The 16,819-nt window shown below is 38.9% G+C and overlaps 1 long non-coding RNA gene across 1 annotated transcript in view; it reads right to left on the bottom strand.

The window, feature by feature from the left end:
- Positions 1-16,489, bottom strand: part of LOC128664180 (uncharacterized) — a 414,120-nt gene extending 397,631 nt beyond the window's left edge. The window contains exon 1 of the long non-coding RNA XR_008402928.1: positions 16,354-16,489. This is a non-coding gene — a long non-coding RNA (uncharacterized LOC128664180). The remainder of the gene's footprint in view (positions 1-16,353) is intronic.
- Between the last annotated feature and the right edge of the window lie 330 nt (positions 16,490-16,819).

Raw genomic sequence — 16,819 nt, 5'->3', positions numbered from 1 at the left:
TACACTACAGAAAAAATACTGGTTTATTTAAAAAAAAAAAAAAAAAAACCACAATTAAATGTAAAGTCTGCCAGTGCCCAAAATGGTGGAAAATAGTTAATGGGGGGAGGGTTAGAGAGCTCTTTGTGGGGGGGGGGGTCAATGAGGTTGTGGGCTAAGGGGGGATCCTACACAACAGAATATATATATTTTTTTTTAAATGAACAAAAAAGCCTTTTATTTTAGAACTGGCAGACTTTATTAAGATGGCGGGGACAATTGTGGTTTGGGGGAGGGATGAGAGCTGTTTGGGAGGGATCAGAGGGTGGGATGTGTCAGGTGGGAGGCTGATCTCTACACTAAAGCTAAAATTAACCCTTCAAGCTCCCTACAAGCTACCTAATTAACCCCATAACTGTAATACAAGTGTGGTGTGCAGCAGCATTTAGCGGCTTTCTAATTACCAAAAAGCAATGCCAAAGTCATATATGTCTGCTATTTCTGAACAAAGGTGTTCCCAAAGAAGCATTTACAACCATGTGTGCCAGAATTGCACAAGCTGTTTGTAAATAATTTCAGTTTGTAGTAAATTATAAGATATGATTAAAATAATGGTTTCTTTAGAAAGTCCAGTTAATGGCGAGAAAAACGGTATATAATATGTGTGGGTACTGTAAATGAGTACAAATAGCAATAACTTTCCGGCGCACCCGTCAGCAGTGAGACTTAGTCACAAAACACACAGCAAGATAGTAGTAAGATGATGTTAATACCTGTTTATTGGAAAATACTTCTCATGTATAATATGGCACAACGATATCCAACAGGTAGGATTGGAAAGCAGCAATAGACAGGCAGCAAGGTAGAAAAAGTAAAGATTGGTCAGACGCGTTTCCTTGTATTACATCCTCAGTGACCATACTTACTACCCATGGTACACTGCCTTAAATACAGGACAGCTGAAAACTCACAGCAATCAATTAATTAAAGTAAACTTAATCCCTTAAGACAGGCTAACATGGGCAAAGTATGTGTATTCAACCAAAAATTTGTCTTGATAAACATTCTTAAACTAACAGAAACAAAAACAAATAATAAATAAAGAAAAATCATCCTATGTATAAGTATGGTACTACTGTGAAAATATTACAATAAATGCAATATAAATAACAAACAAAACAATAACTGTAATAAAATAAATTAATCCTCCTTATTTCTGTACCAGAAAAATAAAAAAATTATATTTAATGATGTCTTTTATTCTGAGAATTAATAGAAAAATGTCAACAATTATGCTGAAGTTAGTGAACACTAAAAATAAACTTAAACTTATACTATTGATCTACAAATAGTTTTACATCCCAATCAAAGTTGAGACCTGCCAGCACCCTGGTGCTCAACTGAAAAATCCAGTAAACTTCTCTTTTACTGAGAGCAATACCTCTATTGCCACCTCTTGGGTGCCTGGAAATTAGTTGGATCGCTTGGAATGTCAGCAGTGAACTGTCAGAATGGTGATATTTTTTGAAATGCAGGGAAATAGGAGTAGTGGATTCTGGATCATCAATTGAGCGTAAATGCTCAAGAAAGCGATCTTTTAACGCACAAGTCGTTTGTCCTACATACTGCCTGAAACACCCCCTGCAGGTCAAAAGATATATAACGTAGCAAGAATTGCACGTCATATGTTCTCGAATTTCAAATGTCTTTTGATAATTCGTAGATGTAAAAGTAGTACCAAATGATGCATAAGCACAAGACTTACACCTTCTACTTCCACATTTGAAAAAACCAGGTTTAATAGAGAGCCAGTTTTGTTGAGTCTGTTGTCGTGGCAACATAGAGGGAGATAACATGTTCCCTAAAGTTTGTGCCTTGCGGGACACGAAGCAAATACCCTCCCTAACAATATCTACCAAACTTTCATCAGTAGTCAATATGGGAAGAGCTTTCCTTATTATGTCATAAATCTTACCATATTCCATACTATAGGAAGTGATAAATTTCAATTTATTAAATTTATCAGAATCCTTAGATTTACCTGAAAAAATAAAACTTTTCTGTCTAAATGGTCAACATCACTTTTAGTTTGGAGTAAAGCTGTACGTAAATACCCTCTCTGGGCTAATCTGTCAGTCAAATCACTAGAATGTTTTTCATAACTTGTTGAACTTGTACAATTACGTTTAACCCTCATGTATTGACTTTTGGGAATGGATTTAATGGTATGATGTGGGTGACATGATTTGGCATTCAAAATTGTATTTCCAGCCATCGGTTTTCTGAACAATTCAATTTCTACAAAAGATTGTAAATGAGTAAGAGGAAAATTACAGCTAAACACAAGCACTGCTGAAATGTAAAAATAGCCTTGGTCCCAAATGGTCAGAAAATGGAAAAGTGCTCTGGTCACTAAGGCCTAGATTTAGAGTTGGGCGGTAGCCGTCAAAACCAGCGTTAGAGGCTCCTAACGCTGGTTTTTACCGCCCGCTGGTATTTGGAGTCAGTCAGGAAAGGGTCTAACGCTCACTTTGCAGCCGCGACTTTTCCATACCGCAGATCCCCCAACGCCATTTGCATATCCTATCTTTTCAATGGGATATTTCTAACGCCGGTATTTAGAGTCTTGGCTGAAGTGAGCGTTAGAAATCTAACGACAAAACTCCAGCCGCAGAAAAAAGTCAGTAGTTAAGAGCTTTTTGGGCTAACGCCGGTTTATAAAGCTCTTAACTACTGTGCTCTAAAGTACACTAACACCCATAAACTACCTGTGTACCCCTAAACCGAGGTCCCCCCACATCGCCGCCACTCTATTAAAATTTTTAACCCCTAATCTGCCGCTCCGTACACCGCCGCCAGCTAAGTTATCCCTATGTACCCCTAATCTGCTGCCCCTAACATCGCCGACCCCCATATTATATTTATTAACCCCTAATCTGCCGCCCCCGCTATCGCTGACACCTGCATATTTTTTTTAACCCCTAATCTGCCACTCCATACACCGCCGCAACCTACATTATACCTATGTACCCCTAATCTGCTGCCCCTAACACCGCCGACCCCTATATTATATTTATTAACCCCTAATCTGCCGCCCCCGCTATCGCTGACACCTGCATATTTTTTTAACCCCTAATCTGCCGCTCCGTACACCGCCGCAACCTACATTATACCTATGTACCCCTAATCTGCTGCCCCTAACACCGCCGACCCCTATATTATATTTATTAACCCCTAATCTGCCACCCCCAACGTCGCCTCCACCTACCTACAATAATGAACCCCTAATCTGCCGACCGGATCTCACCGCTACTATAATAAATGTATTAACCCCTAAAGCTAAGTCTAACACTAACACCCCCCTAAATTAAATATAATTTTTATCTAACGAAATAAATTAACTCGTATTAAATACATTAATCCTAATTAAAGCTAAATACTTACCTGTAAAATAAACCCTAATATAGCTGCAATATAAATTATAATTATATTGTAGCTATTTTAGGATTAATATTTATTTTACAGGTAACTTTGTAATTATTTTAACCAGGTACAATAGCTATTAAATAGTTAATAACTATTTAATAGCTACCTAGTTAAAATAATTACAAAATTACCTGTAAAATAAATCCTAACCTAAGTTACAATTAAACCTAACACTACACTATCAATAAATTAATTAAATAAAATACCTACAATTATCTACAATTAAACCTAACACTACACTATCAATAAATTAATTAAATAAAATACCTACAATTAAATACAATTAAATAAACTAACTAAAGTACAAAAAATAAAAAAGAACTAAGTTACAAAAAATAAAAAAATATTTACAAACATTAGAAAAATATTACAACAATTTTAAACTAATTACACCTACTCTAAGCCCCCTAATAAAATAACAAAGACCCCCAAAATGAAAAAAAAAATGCCCTACCCTATTCTAAAATTAAAATAGAAAAGCTCTTTTACCTTACCAGCCCTTAAAAGGGCCCTTTGCGTGGCATGCCCCAAAGAATTCAGCTCTTTTGCCTGTAAAAAAAACATACAATACCCCCCCCAACATTACAACCCACCACCCACATACCCCTAATCTAACCCAAACCCCCCTTAAATAAACCTAACACTAAGCCCCTGAAGATCTCCCTAACTTGTCTTCACCTCGCCAGGTTCACCAATCCGTCCACCGAAGTCTTGATCCAAGCCTCCGAAGTCTTGATCCAAGCCCAAGCGGGGGCTGAAGAGTGACGTCCATCCTCCGGCTGAAGTCTTGATCCAAGCAGGCAGAAGAGGACATCCGGACCGGCAAACATCTTCATCCAAGCCACATCTTCTATGTTCTTCAATGCGATGACGACCGGCTGATCTTCAAGACCTCCAGCGCGGATCCATCCATCTTCACCGACGACTTCCCGACGAATGACGGTTCCTTTAAGGGACGTCATCCAAGATGGCGTCCCTCGAATTCCGATTGGCTGATAGGATCAGCCAATCAGAATTTCCCTACATTTCCCTACCTTAATTCCGATTGGCTGATAGAATCCTATTAGCCAATCGGAATTCGAGGGACGCCATCTTGGATGACGTCCCTTAAAGGAACCGTCATTCGCCGGGAAGTCGTCGGTGAAGATGGATGGATCCGCGCTGGAGGTCTTGAAGATCAGCCGGTCGTCATCGGATTGAAGAACATAGAAGATGCGGCTTGGATGAAGATGTTTGCCGGTCCAGATGTCCTCTTCTGCCCGCTTGGATCAAGACTTCAGCCGGAGGATGGATGTCTTCAGCCCCCCGCTTGGGCTTGGATCAAGACTTCGGAGGCTTGGATCAAGACTTCGGTGGACGGATCGGTGAACCCGGCGAGGTGAAGACAAGGTAGGGAGATCTTCAGGGGCTTAGTGTTAGGTTTATTTAAAGGGGGTTTGGGTTAGATTAGGGGTATGTGGGTGGTGGGTTGTAATGTTGGGGGGGGTATTGTATGTTTTTTTTACAGGCAAAAGAGCTGAATTCTTTGGGGCATGCCCCGCAAAGGGCCCTGTTCAGGGCTGGTAAGGTAAAAGAGCTTTTCTATTTTAATTTTAGAATAGGGTAGGGCATTTTTTTATTTTGGGGGTCTTTGTTATTTTATTAGGGGGCTTAGAGTAGGTGTAATTAGTTTAAAATTGTTGTAATATTTTTCTAATGTTTGTAAATATTTTTTTATTTTTTGTAACTTAGTTCTTTTTTATTTTTTGTACTTTAGTTTATTTAATTGTATTTAATTGTAGGTATTTTATTTAATTAATTTATTGATAGTGTAGTGTTAGGTTTAATTGTAACTTAGGTTAGGATTTATTTTACAGGTAATTTTGTAATTATTTTAACTAGGTAGCTATTAAATAGTTATTAACTATTTAATAGCTATTGTACCTGGTTAAAATAATTACAAAGTTACCTGTAAAATAAATATTAATCCTAAAATAGCTACAATATAATTATAATTTATATTGTAGCTATATTAGGGTTTATTTTACAGGTAAGTATTTAGCTTTAATTAGGATTAATGTATTTAATACGAGTTAATTTATTTTGTTAGATAAAAATTATATTTAACTTAGGGGGGTGTTAGCGTTAGGGTTAGACTTAGCTTTAGGGGTTAATACATTTATTATAGTAGCGGTGAGATCCGGTCGGCAGATTAGGGGTTAATTATTGTAGGTAGGTGGAGGCGACGTTGGGGGCGGCAGATTAGGGGTTAATAAATATAATATAGGGGTCGGCGGTGTTAGGGGCAGCAGATTAGGGGTACATAGGGATAACGTAGGTTGCGGCAGTGTACGGAGCGACAGATTAGGGGTTAATAATAATATGCAGGTCTCAGCGATAGCGGGGGCGGCAGATTAGGGGTTAATAAATATAATATAGGGGTCGGCAGTGTTAGGGGCAGCAGATTAGGGGTACATAGGTATAATGTAGGTTGCGGCGGTGTACGGAGCGGCAGATTAGGGGTTAATAATAATATGCAGGGGTCAGCGATAGCGGGGGCGGCAGATTAGGGGTTAATAAGTGTAAGGTTAGGGGTGTTTAGACTCGGGTTCATGTTAGGGTGTTAGGTGCAGACTTAGGAAGTGTTTCCCCATAGGAAACAATGTAGCTGCGTTAGGAGCTGAACGCTGCTTTTTTGCAGGTGTTAGGTTTTTTTTCAGCTCAAACAGCCCCATTGTTTTCTATGGGGAAATCGTGCACGAGCACGTTTTTGAAGCTGGCCGCGTCCGGAAGCACCGCTGGAATTTAGAGTTGCAGTGGCGGTAAATATGCTCTACGCTCCCTTTTTGGAGCCTAACGCAGCCCTTATGTGAACTCTAAATACCAGCGGTATTTAAAAGGTGCGGGAGAAAAAAAGCACGCGTTTACCCATGAGCCAGTGTCACTACTGTGTCATTATATAGAGTTGGGTGTTATTATACTGATGCAGATACCACTGACCCTATAACCAGCCCTTGTCTGGCTATACGCATGTGCCAGTGTCACTTCTGTGTCTTTGTATAGAGCTGGGTGTTATTATACAGATGCAGATACACATCCAGCATTTAACTCAGGCATTATTTATTCCATAACTTATCACCCAATATCGCTAACAGTCTCTTGAAAAGCCACTAACTTTATTCACACTACATATTTTTTTTATTCCTTTAATTTAATCAGAAAGAAAAGATATACTAAGGTTGTGGCGGACACTGCAAGGGCTAGTCACGGACACCAGTGTCCGTGTACGGACACCTTGCCAATCCCTGAAATAAACTGTTAGCAAAGTGCTGTGACATCTACAAGAATAGGATTCCTGCAACCAAGTCTTCAGTAATAAAACATAACTTTTATTTTAAAAGTATAAAATTATATCCACAGACCTGGAAGATGTTAATTAGCACTGTGTACTCGATACAATTACCTCCGACCCCAAATTCGCGTCACCTGACGCGTTTCGCCGTAGCTTTATCTATGGTGACATTTTGGCATCGTTCTTGACTTTAGATTTATTACAAATATGATAACGTTTATGTCAATGCTCTTGTGGATAATACAGGGTGCTATTATTTGTAATAAAGCATTGCTAAACTATATATATTGATTTATGAATAGTTTAGCAAGTAATGCAATTTATTTTATACATTTATATATCAAAACATATCTGAATAGCACATAGACTTAATAGCCCTTGGTTAAATGTGTACATGCACCATAATAGAAGAAAATGTGAAAGTTGTTTTAATTTGTATGCTCTGTCTGAATCATGAAAGAACAATGTTGGGTTTGATGTCCCTTTAATGTTAAAGGGACACTAAACCCAAACCTTTTTTTATGATTCAGGTAGAGAATACAATTTTAAACAACATTCCAATTTACTTCTATTATCTAATTTGCTAATTTTTTTAGATATCTTTTGTTGAAGAAATAACAATGATCATGGGTGAGCCAATCGCACGAGGCATCTATATGCAGCCACCAATCAGCAGCTTATGAGTCTATCTAGATATGCTTTTCAGCAAAGGATATCAAGAAAATGAAGCCAATTAGATAATATAAGTAAATTAGAAAGTTGTTTAAAATTGCATGCTCTTTCTAAATGATGAAAGAAAAAATGAGGGTGGTATGGCCCTTTAATGAAGAAAATATAAAATTAAAGCAACATGAAATCTACATTTTTAATTTCATGATTCGGATACAGCACGTGATTTCAAACAACTTTCCAATCTACTTCTATTATCTGGTTTGTTTTGTTCTCTTGGTATCTTTGGTTGAAAATGAATAAATAGAGCCCATAGGCTTCTTGTAATTTGCACAACCAATGTGTTCAGCTAGTTCTCAGCAGAGCATTACTGTTCTTGAGCATACTCTTTAATAATGGATACCAAAAGAACAAAGTAAATTTGATAACTGCAGTAAAATGGAAAATTGGTTAAAATGACATGTTCTATGTGAATCATAAAACTTTAATTTGTACTTTGCCATCCCTTTAAATAAAGAACTGTAATAAAATACCTGAAATTGTGGTCATGAAAAACAGAAAACAAACAACAACAAAAATGACAGAACACTGTTTTGTTTGGCATTTAAATTATTTTATTGTTCTAACTGTTGTGTTGACTAAGATATTTTATAGGAAATGCATTAATGGCATTGAGTCTTAAAGGGACATAAAGTTGTTGCAACAAAAGCAGCACTTTCTACCTTTAAAGGGACAGTAAAGTCAAAATGATTCAGAAACAGCAGGTCATTTTAAGCAACTTTCCAAATGACTTATATTATCAAATTTACTTTGTTCTCTTGATATCCTTTGTTGAATCACATACCTAGGTGCTAATTGGTGGCTGCACATGTATGCCTCTTTTCATTGGCTAACTGGATGAGTTCAGCTAGCTCCCAGTATTGTATTGCTGCTCCTTCAACAAAGGATACCAAGATAATGAAGCAGGTGTGATAATAGAAATAACCTAGAAAGTTGTTTAAAATCGTATGCTCTGTCTGCATTATGAAAGAAAGAATTTAGGTTTCATGTCCCTTTAACAGTGAGAGTTATAAAGGAAAAAACTAAATCATTTTTTTGCTCTGGTGATTTCCACTACTTATAGAACGTATGCTCCTGTGAATATAGCTCTAAATTGTCTGCTGGCACCCCCCCCCCCCCAGCACATTCCAGACGCCTGTGATGTCATGCAATGTGTCAATGCTGCAACTTAATGTGCAAGACAGGGGTGCATAGACCCATGACCTACTTCAGTTAGGGTTCCCAGGTGTCTAATAGTGACCTTGACTGTACATTATTTCCACAGCATGTCCAGTAAAATCTACAAAAAAACAAAACACTTTAATCTTCATCTTTTAAGTCCCTAGAGCAGCACATAAATGTCTATGGCTTGAACATTTGCAGACATGACAGCAGTTATATGATATCATTGGGGGAAAAAATGGTGGTGTTTTGTTTTATTAGTAGCCAGTGGGCCAAAACGTTGCATTGTTTTTTTAATGACATCAAAGAGGATAAATCCCTATTTGTAAAAACATGCAGCTGATAGGGCATTATGTTTGATCTGAACAAAAGTTATGGTGGACCTAAAGGTATTGCTTTAGGAAGGCTCATTATATGATTCCATCTAGCACTCCACCAGTAACTGAATAGTTGTCCATGATTCTTGTGAAGGACAAGAGACAACCTTACCTTCAATGGGCAACCTGCTCTAAAGGAAGATGCTTCTAAACTGGACAAGGTGATCTGGTAGGGATAACCCCTTTGTAAATGTCATGTGTTGTCACCATAGAAACATTTTATAAATAAAGAAAATATTAGCTGTCCTGACACTTCTCTGTATATATTCATTCATGTATGAAAGTCACAAGACAATTAGGGCTGGATCTAACAAGCAGCGACTGCTGCTGTCTCCACCTGAAGTTAAGAAGCAGCAATCATAAGAACCAGAGGCATTACTAGAAACCACAGTCTTAACTCGCCACCCTTTTTCTTCACGAAGAAGAAGCCAGCCCCTGCGGGAGAGCAGGATTTGCGGATGATCCCTTGTGACAGAGAATCGGCAACATACTCCTCCACAGCACAATTCTCCGCAACAGACAGAGGGTAAACCCGGCCCCGAGGAGGAATGGCTCAGGGTTGCTGGTCTATGGCACAATTGTAAGACCGGTGAGGAGGCAACGTACCAGCACGCACCTTGTCAAAAACATCTAGGAACTCTCGGTACTCCTCTGGCAATTAAGATACCGAAGAAGTGCACAAGACTTTGACTGGTTTCCAAAGACAAGTGGAATATATTGCGGGGACCATGACAAAATTTCGGACCTGCACCAGTCGAGACTGGGATTGTGCTTTTGGGGCCAGGGATAACCCAGAACCCGGAATATACGGAGAGTTTATCACCTGGAACTGGAGGGTTTCAAAATGAAGAGCCCCAACAGCCATGGATAACGGAGCGGTTTCGTGAGTAACGAGTGCGGGCTGAAGGGGCCTGCCATCAATGGCCTCAATAGCAAGCGGAACGGACTGAGGCAATACAGGAATGGAGTGCTTTGATACAAAAGCACTGTCAATGAAATAGCCCGTGGCACCAGAGTCAACAAGAGCCTGGGTGACTATGGAGGAGTCCACCCAGGAAAGGACAACAGTGACCAAAAGTTTCTCTTTTAGCAGTTCCAGGGACGAGGATAAACCACCCAAGGTCTGCCCCCGACAGGACCTTAGGTGCGAGCATTTCCCGGCCATGTAGGACAAGACTTTAAAAGGTGGCCCTGTAACCCACAATAGAGGCAAAGCCCCTCCCTCCTCTTAAATGCCTTCTCCACCACGGAGAGATGCGTGAATCCCAACTGCATCGGCTCAGCAGTACCTGGTGACTCAGGACCAGGAGGCATGGGAGGAGAGGGAGACATGGGTGGGAATGAACACATAGGAAACAACGTAACAGGAGGCATCCACAAGCGCTCCTTGAAAGAGGGCCTCTCACTTAGTCTGATGTCAATTAGGATTAAAAAAGACATCAATGCCTCGAGATCCTCTGGTATTTCACTGGCAGCAACTTTGTCTTTAATTGCATCAGAGAGCCCATGAAAGAAGGCGGCAACAAGGGCTTCATTGTTCCAACCTACCTCTGCGGCAAGCGTATGGAACTCAATGGTATACTGAGCAACAGATCTCGTACCTTGCTGAATGGACATGAGTCGTTTAGCAGCAGAGGAGGAGCGAGCCGGAACATCAAATACCCTTCAAAAGTGGGCCACAAATTCAGGGTAATTTGAAATCACAGGTTTATTAGTCTCCCACAAGGGATTAGCACAGGCAAAGGCTGTGTCAGAGAGTAACGAGATGAGAAATCCTACCTTAGCTCTGTCAGAGTGAAACTCCTGAGGTAACATCTCAAAGTAAATGCCCACCTGGTTCAAAAACCCTCTGCACTGAATAGGATCGCCTCCATATCGCTGAGGTAGAGGTGCAGAACCGGACATGCTCCTGGTAGGACTAGGTGCAGCAGTGGAAACAGGAGCAGCCATAACTTGTGGGACACTCTGGTCCCAATGTGCAGTGCGAGTAAGCAGGGTTTGCAGGACTAGTGCAAATTGATCCAAGCAGTGATCCTGTTCATCCATCCTGGAAATGATGGTAGGTAAAGGTGGATTATTAGCACCATCAGGATTCATGGCCCTTGCATAATGTCAGGGTGCCAGGAATCAGACTGAGACAAGAAGTGCAAAAATAATCACAACTTTATTAATAACAAAAAATAATAAAAGTCGACAAGTCAAACATCAAGCCAGGAGTCTAAGCCAGAGCTGGAAGTCAGACGAGCTGAGTCAGGAGCCAAAACGAATAGTCAGATGAGCCGAGTCAGGAGCCAAAGCGAGTAGTCAGACGAGCCAATGCAGGAACAAGGAGAACAGCAGAATCAGGAACAAGTCAGGGATCTAAAATTTAAATGTTCATTTTAAGAGACTTTTAGTTCTCTTAAAATTCAAAAGGGTAGGTGGAAACATATTATTAGAGGAGAAAATATGAATATAAACTAGTCCTGTGCTCTTAAACGGACAGTCTACACCAGAATTTGTATTGTTTAAAAAGATAGATAATCCCTTTATTACCCATTACCTAGTTTTGCATAACCAACACGGTTATATAAATACACTTTTTACCTCTGTGATTACCTTTTATCTAATCCTCTGCAAACTGCCCCCTTATTTCAGTTCTTTTGTCTGACATCCATTTTAGCTAATCAGAGCTGGTTTACTGGAACTCCATGTGCGTGAGCACAGTGTTATCTATATGACACACATGAACTAACACCCTCTAATGGTGAAAAACTTTCAAAATGCCCTGAGAGAAGAGGTGGCCTTCAAGGGCTTAAAAATTAGGATATGAACATCCTAGATTTAGCTTTCAAATAAGAATACCAAGAGAACAAAACAAAATGGGTAATAAAAGTAAATTGGAAAATTGTTTAAAATTATATTATCTATCTGAATCATGAAAGATTATTTTGGACTAGACTGTCCCTTTAAGGGGGGGCATTAAAATTCTGACACAAGTGGTAACCAACCTTGGCACCTTCATGTGGTAATATTACTTTGCAGTCAAGTTATACGCTGTTTGACCAAAGTAATAGTTACTTAGTAACAACAATAAGCGTGTGCACTGGCAAAAACAACATGTATATATATATTTGTATAAAATATATTATTATAAAACCTCAAAGGGTTAGGACTCAAATAAAGTCTTTCAGACAATGGCAGTCCCTTTAAAGTCTTCAAAGCAAGACAATTATTCCCAGGGCAGCTCTCTTCCATGGTTCTGGCATTGCTGTATAACTGAAAAATACAAATAACAAGAGAAAACAACAAATGCACTCACTGATGTTTTTAAATAAATGTTAACTTTTTATACCACCCCACTTGCGGTACTATATGCTGCTGTTTGTGATTAGCATATTGATAGCTCACTTTTTTGCAAGCTTTCCTCTGCTAGCCACATGGTGGTATACAGATCCAGTGAGACGTAGGCCCCTATTTAAGAAAGTTTGGCGGACCTGATCCGACGATGCGGATCAGGTCCGCCAGACCTTGCTGAATACGGCGAGCAATACGCTCTCCGTATTCAGCATTGCACCAGCAGCTCACAAGAGCTGCTGGTGCAACGCCACCCCCTGCAGACTCCCGGCCAATGGGCCACCAGCAGGGGGGTGTCAATCAACCCGATCGTACTCGATCGGGTTGATTTCCGGTGATGTCTGTCTGCCTGCTCAGAGCAGGCGGACAGGGTTATGGAGCAGTGGTCTTTGTGACCGCTGCTTTATAACTGCTATTTCTAGCGAACCTGCAGGCTCGCCAGAAACACGGGGCATCAAGCTCCATACGGAGCTTGATAGATAGGCCCCATTGTGACGGCGCACACTAAACAATAGATGTTTCGATGGACGGAGGAGGATGATCCTTCACCTTGACCGCTTTGTTCCAGAATTGCCACACTGAGTTTAGCTGGAAAACTCTAATCTCCTAGCACATCCCACAAGCACTACAGGGGGTACTCAATTTCACATGAGTGCATTTATTGCTTTCCTGTTCGTCTGACCCATGGTAGAGGTTACTATCCTATGAGGTGCCTCTTGTTTTTTGTATTGGCTCAGTTTTGCATGATGTTACAGAATGTAGAATTTAGTTATGTGCTTATAATCAGCATCTACTGGGAAAATGCACCCCCTTGCAACAGTTACAAATAATACATCAGCAAAAAATGTTGTAATATTGATACAATTTAAAAAAATAATTTCATGAATATCTAACCCACATATTTACACCACAAAGATAAATATTTACTCCAAGCTATTTTTATTAAATGCTTTTCTCAACTAGTTTTTGGCCCATAGATAATGATGAGAGGACAAGCTAAAAATATCTTTGCTGCTGTTTTTTTTTTTTATTTAATTATGTTTTTTTCAAACTGTGATGGCTGTTGCTTATGATGCATATTTTACAGAAACTGTCATCTAATTGCAGATAAGTAAAATGCTTTACAATTGATTTTTATTAGCCAGAAAGCAATTTTTTATTACTTCAGTGCAGTGTGAAAATCCTGAAAATAAGGGCACACAGTATACAGAAATAGACACTGCAGATAAACACCCCCCCCCCCCAAAAAAAAACCCAGCAATTAAGGACTGAAACACACAAACTGTAGATTTTACCTTTTTTTCTAAACCAATATAACCTACTCTAGATTAGACTATATTTTAGTTGACCACTTTCTTATGTTACAGATTCAGCGACAACACATACATCATAGTCTGATCACTGTATAGTAAGATGTAATCTCCAGTGGAGCTTGGTGCCAATGAGCGCTTTTGAATGTAGATTAGATGATACATATAGAGCAACAGTTGACACCAAGGTTAAAGTACATTTTTGTCTTGAGAGAGGCCCTTTAACGGGCTGAAACGCGTCAATTTGAATATAAGGAGGCTTGTATTCTTTCCTGGTGAGTCTTTTTTCTATCAGACTCCACTTATGCAGTTGTTTTTTGCATGTGTTTTTGTTTCATTTTTACAGGCAGAGCGCTTTTAGGTCATATCACCAAAGGCTCACTGATCACTACGGTCCTACATTACAAAGGCTGTCTCTGCATCATCTAGGACACCTCCAAGGATTTGATTTATTTTTTGTTGGACACACCCAAGGACATTATCCAGGGCTTAACATTTTTTGGTAATTTGAGCACCAAACACTCATTTTTGTACACGTGTACTTTTTATTTTTATTCATTTTTTTCCCCAGGAGGGGAGCTTATTATCAGAGTATATCAAACTATTAGAGCACATAACACCTGTTCACATTACACTTGTTTACATTTTATCTGTTTATTATGTATTTGTGACAACTTATTATTTTGCACTTATTCTATTGGTTATTGTACCTTTTAGGTAGTTCTATATCTAATACATTCTGATATGTACTGATGTTTCTATAGTTTTACTGATTTGGTACACTTGATCTGCCTGGTAAGATTGTATTTGCTGTAATAAATTCTTTGTTTTTATCATTTTCAGTATTATATTCCAATGCCTTTTTAACCCACTTAGTATTTGCTTCCACAAAATATTGATCTTTATTACTTGTTTCTATAGCCTTGGTATATAACTATCAGATATCCCTTATTCCTTGTTTAGTGTCTACCGTAACGCTATATTAGTCTTGAATAGTAATCTTTAGCTTATTGGCGCTCCTATAACTGTAGTGAGCTTGGTTACTTTTATCCGGGCGCAGCCAATTACCCTTGTTGTATTTAAAATACATTTGTATCTTTAATAATACTCTAGAACAGTGTTTTTCAACCAGTGTGCCGTGGCACACTAGTGTGCCATGAGAGATCCTCAGGTGTGCCACGACAGACTGACAACAGTGTGACATATTTTTTAAACTTTGCTTGTTTTTTACTCCCAGTGCAGGGGTAGTTTGTAGGAGGCATGGCATAACAGCACAATACATACAGTATGTGTGTGTTTGTGTGTATGTGTATATATATATATGCTGTATTAGGCTACAATGTGTGATTTTTTTAAAATTTTGGGATGGTGGTGTGCCACAGGATTTTTTAATGTAAAAAAGTGTGCCACAGCAAAAAAAAGGTTAAAAATCACTGCTCTAGAACATCAATAGGCTTACTATGGGAACACATCAAAGATTTAAGAAGGGAGGAATTGGTCAAAGCTTACATACAGAGAAATAAAACTGATCAAGATAAATATAAAAGGTCAAGAACTCCTTACTACTGACCATCTCCACAAACTTTACCACTCAAATGAAGAGGTAGCTGGTGGGCTACAGAAACAAAGAGATGTACTTGATAATAACCTTAATTTTAAATCACAATGAAAGCCCTCTTTTTAAAGTATTTTTTTTTTTATACTTGGGGGACAAAGCCGGGAAACTCCTGGCCAGAGCCCTTACAAAAAAGCAATTCAAACACATATGTACACTCAATGTATAGTGTAATTGAAGACAATAAGACCATTGCAGAAACTTTTTGACAAGTCTACTATAGACTATGGGCTCTATTTAAGAAGATGCAAATAAACTATCCTCCAATATCTGTTTGTCTAGCTGCTGTGCTTGTTATATAAATGATCTTTTATATAGTAAGTATGTTTAAAGATGTATGTACAAGAGCGAGGAACATGATAAATAAAACAATTTTATAAGGATATTGTCTAACACTGTATTTCTCTCACACATCTGTTTTGCTGACAAATTGTTATGTTTCTATTTTGATATAATTTGTACAATCCTGATAATATTTGGGGGATTTACTTTTATAGTCATAACACTCAGCCAACTAAACCAGATGGAAAACATTCCCAAGAGAGTATTTTTTTTTTTTTAATTTGTTGTGGGCTTTCTGGTTTAACAACCAGGAAACAATGTATTATCTATGTATAGATTTAGGGCTAGATTACAAATGGAGCTCTAAATATCGCTTGTGCTCAAGTGATATTAGCACTCCACTGAGTAATACCAGCACACGCTATTGTGCGCTGGTATTACATGTTAAGTGCAATTCAAACACGAGCGTGCTTCTATAGGCTCCAATAGGAGCCTCATTCTTATGTGTATATACACATATTAACACATAAATATATATATATATATTTACAGGGAACACACAGTCCCCATAGACTGCAATGTAAAGGCACTTTTTAGTGCCTTTCTTTCTACTAACATCCCATTCCCGAATTGGAAAGTTGTTTAAAATCGTGCTCTATCTGAATCATGAAAGTTTAATTTTTTACTTTAGTGGTCATTTAAGCCATTCTATGCTAACACAGGTTTTCTGTAGGTAGTTGTACTCACCCATTCCTGCTCTCCCTTGCACAATGGCCCCAAACGCTCCTTTTAAATACCGCTAAGATGACCAGTGATATGAAGTAACATTCTGCAAGCAGGGCCTGTGCGGGCTACTCCCGTGGCGCACCCCCCACCCAACGTTCACCTAAACATCAACAAAAAAGGAGAGGAAAAAAATCTTTGTAACAAATGATTAGATTGAATTAGAGATAATTTATGTGCAAGTGCAAACAAGTGCAATAATAAATTATTGTAAACACTAGTAACAATAAGAAAGAGTCCCCACCAGGCTCCATTAGAGACTATGGGGCCTATTTATCAATGTCTGTCCGACATGTCCAACAGACAACGCTGAATGCGGACAGCATACACTATCGGCATTTAACATTGCAAAAGCAGTTCACCAGAGCTGCTTGTGCAATGCCGTGCCCTGCAGATTCGAGGGCAATTGGCCGCTAGCATGGGGTTTCAA

This window comes from Bombina bombina, chromosome 6, assembly GCF_027579735.1.
Source record: "Bombina bombina isolate aBomBom1 chromosome 6, aBomBom1.pri, whole genome shotgun sequence".
In the NCBI taxonomy this organism is placed as follows: domain Eukaryota; kingdom Metazoa; phylum Chordata; class Amphibia; order Anura; family Bombinatoridae; genus Bombina; species Bombina bombina.
Note: the sequence above shows the minus strand (reverse complement) of the source record. Positions and strands in the feature narration are given on the sequence as shown.